Source organism: Erpetoichthys calabaricus, chromosome 2 (assembly GCF_900747795.2).
Source record: "Erpetoichthys calabaricus chromosome 2, fErpCal1.3, whole genome shotgun sequence".
Classification (NCBI taxonomy): Eukaryota; Metazoa; Chordata; class Cladistia; order Polypteriformes; family Polypteridae; genus Erpetoichthys; species Erpetoichthys calabaricus.
Window position 1 is genome coordinate 219,218,110 of NC_041395.2, and position 3,582 is coordinate 219,221,691.

Here is a 3,582-nt window from a genome sequence, read left to right on the forward strand (position 1 = left end):
GGCTAAGGCTCTGTGCTGGTATCCCGAAGGTTGCCGGTTCGAATTCCCGTCACTGCCAAAAGAGATCCTACTCTGCTGGGCCCTTGAGCAAGGCCCTTAACCTTCAATTGCTCCAGGGGCGCTGTATAATGGCTGACCCTGCGCTCTGACCCCATGGGGTATGCGAAAACTAACAAATTCCTAATACAAGAAATTGTATAAGGCGAAATAAAGAACAAAACAAAATAATTATCCTCTGTCCCATATTAAAGTGTTGGGAAGACTGACCTGGTATGTCTGTACCACATCAAAACACTTTCTTAAAAGGATAAATGTGCATAAAGATGCATGCTTCCAAGTATCCCTTCTCGTGGCAGTTCTTGTCTTGTCCTGCTTTGTTGAACAGCTTATACTCCTACGGATTTGAAATGCCACGGTTATGGGTGCTTCACGTGCGCTAGTCACTCTAAAGTTTAGTCAAGTCTGAATCTCTACTCTCATCAGTCCCAGCGTCTCAGAACAGCCCCGCCCCTTGACGTCACAGCCTGCGAGCAGTGGGACGCCGCCGTATAGTTGCCGTAGAGCGGCTAAACTGAGCAATCCATGCCTCGGGCTTTAGCTACTCAGTTAGCTGGCGGTTCCGGGTAGTCAGCTGCCAGCCGCATGTGCTTTGATTGCCGCTCCAACAGGTGAGAAGAGCTCCGAGCTCCGTTTTTGCTGCAGGGCAACTCCTTTGCTTGTGCGAGATAGTAGCCGGTCTGTGAGCATCTTTTGACTTTGTAAAAGCGACCGGCCATTATTGTGACTCAGGTGGGCGACGCGGCGGGGCAGGAGGGTTCTCTTTCATTTTATTTCCATGAATGTCATTGCATTTATCTTTGCGTTTTCCATAGACCACAGTTAATATGTTTATGATTAAAACATAGCTTTTACGTTCCCCCTCATGATAACCTTAATAATTTGTATTATTTTTTTGTGTTGTTTACGCATTTCTTATGTTCAAAAGTTATTTTTTTAGTGTGTTTGCATTTCATTATTAAGACGTAAAAATTGTAAATATTTTAACAGTTTTTTTCTTTCCAATTATTGTTTTATATTTGAATGCGCGTGTGTTTTTTAAGGTCCCGACGGGTTTTGAGCTTTTTGTTGATACTGGTTTTAGCTATTTCTTAAGCTTAAGGATTTTGAGTAGTACTTTTTCACCTACTGTATGCCGCAGAGTTTTCAGTTTGATCATCAATCATGTTTTTTATATTTTATATGCATGTTGGTTTTCTGTACTCAGAATTATTATTCTATATATCATAAATATACAATTTACCATTTATATTTTTCTTTTAAAATGATAATTTTTGCAGAAAACATTTGTACAGTATTAAATTTTTTTGCAATGTCATTTACCTTCAGTTGTGTCTGTGACAGAGTTCAGTGCTTTTTATTCTGCTTGGCAAGATCTACTCTCAAGGAGAAACCTGCTCTGATTGTAAAGAACAAGAATCAAACATTGGTGCTCCAGAGGTCAACAAACAGGGCTGCTGCTTAATGTGACATGTTACAGTCCTTTTAACTGTTGTTGCTACAGTGAGGAATCATCCTCATTTTGAAGTTTTTGTGTTTTACACAATTCTTTGACCCTAACCTACTACATAATCCTGTTACTCAATCCCATTAATGTTCCATCATGTGACACTGTCCTACATTACAGTGCTGGTGTATGCACAAGGTTTATCCTCAGTTATACCATGCATCTCTGGTTCGCTCCTCTTGTTTAAGTCAGCACAGTCTGGTACATCCAGGTTAGTCACCCTTCCCTAAACAGATATAGAGTTTAAAAGCATATGTCTTATTATAGGAGGTGTTCAAGAGTGCCTTCCAATGCCGGCTAATATTTATTTTACATAGTTTTCTTACATCCTCAGTCTGCTGTGCCAGTCATGTTCTTTTGCATAGCATTTACAGTATTGCATGTTGTACTGCAAGGGCATAACCATGCAAAGTCAATTCCTTTCCTCAGAAGATTACTAATATACTATAATACTTGCTCAGCTCTTTGTTTCTCTATTTGTAAATTTAAACTCTGCAATTAGAGATTGATTTGTACATGAAAAGTACAAATGTGTAGTTTTGCGTTTACATAAAGGTATGTGACTAAACCAGATTAGAGCCCCCATTATTTTGGAGGTGATAGACCAATTATGCACTGTTAATGTAGATACTTTCAGACTTCTTCAAATTAACATTTCATGCTGTTTTTGTGATTTGTTCTTAGTTCTTGAAGCTCCTAGCGGATTTTGTTGTTTTCATGAACAATGTTTTTGTGAGATGCACATCTGTGGCTACTCATCCATTTTCAGTACCCTCAGTATTTTAGTGAGATTCACAGGAAAAATTTAAATTTGCCAGAAAACTAATTAACAAATATCTGTTGGCAACACAGCTGCCTTACAGCTTTAAAGACCTGGATTCAGTTTTCAGTTTGATCACTGCCTGTGTGGAATTTGCATTTTCTCCGTGTTTACAAACGCACGTGGAGTTGATATGAGAGAGAGTGTTTATTATTGTGCTGCCAGTGTAGACTCTGGTTCAAAGCAACTCCTTAATAGAATAAGTAGTTTAGAAAAAATATATTTATGCATGATTTTTTTTATCCTTGTCTTGATTGCACTTGAATATAATGGCAGCTTATTTAAAAATATTTTAAACCCAGCTTAGCTGTTTGCTTAGTTTCCAGCAGATGTATGAGCTGTTCCTTCAAAAGAAAGAAACAAACAAAGATAATTGATACTAGTTTCTGTTTACATTTATAATCGTCAGATAAGCACATTACATAATATAAATATTTCCTTTGGTTTTTAGTTGGTCCATTACATTTTGCATCTGTGATGCAGTATGTAGTTGCACTGTTTTGAATTGCTCATCTAGCAGTTCTCATTAAACAGCATGTCTGTCAGGTACTCATTCATGACACATCAGAGTTTTCAGTTGAATGCCAAGCCAAATAGCTGATTGCTAGCACTTTACAAGGAATTATGAGCAGTCACTTCTGAGAATGCTCCGTGCTTGTTCAGAGATAAAGGCCAGTGTTTAAGTGTGAAGTCAGTGACACTCGTAAAAATGTTTACTTGTTGCCATATAAGGTGAGCAGTCTGTTACTAGTCCTATAGTCATTCATTTTTCTTAAAGCAAATAATATATACCATCATTTTGAAGGTAAAGCTTACTAAGGTGAACATAATTTTACAAAAAACTTTGTATTGGATAGCTACTGTATGTTTTCCAATTGGATTTATAGTAGTAGGTTGTTATACTATGTTAGCTATCATGGATGGAATAAGTGAAGCAAAATGACACCTTTGGACTACAACGTGCCTGAAGAAGGAGCTTGTGCTTCCTTGAAAGCATGCATATTGTAATCTGTTCAGTTAGACAATAAAACGTGTCATATTGCATCCAATTGGATTTGTAATTAATAGATTTATAGCCAATATCAGTAGTCTGGGTCTAGCATCCTGAATTAAATGACCTTTAGTCATTTTTTTGTGGATTTTGCATGGTCTCCATGTTTGTATGGGGTTTTTTCTCCTGGCAGTCTATTTTTATTTC

At 37.6% G+C, this 3,582-nt stretch overlaps 1 protein-coding gene across 1 annotated transcript in view; it reads left to right on the plus strand.

Moving 5' to 3' along the window:
* Positions 1-643: 643 nt before the first annotated feature.
* ldb3a (LIM domain binding 3a) overlaps positions 644-3,582 on the plus strand; it is a 150,764-nt gene continuing 147,825 nt past the window's right edge. Inside the window, exon 1 of the mRNA XM_051922640.1 lies at positions 644-668. The gene's annotated coding sequence lies outside the window, so the exon portion shown is untranslated. The remainder of the gene's footprint in view (positions 669-3,582) is intronic.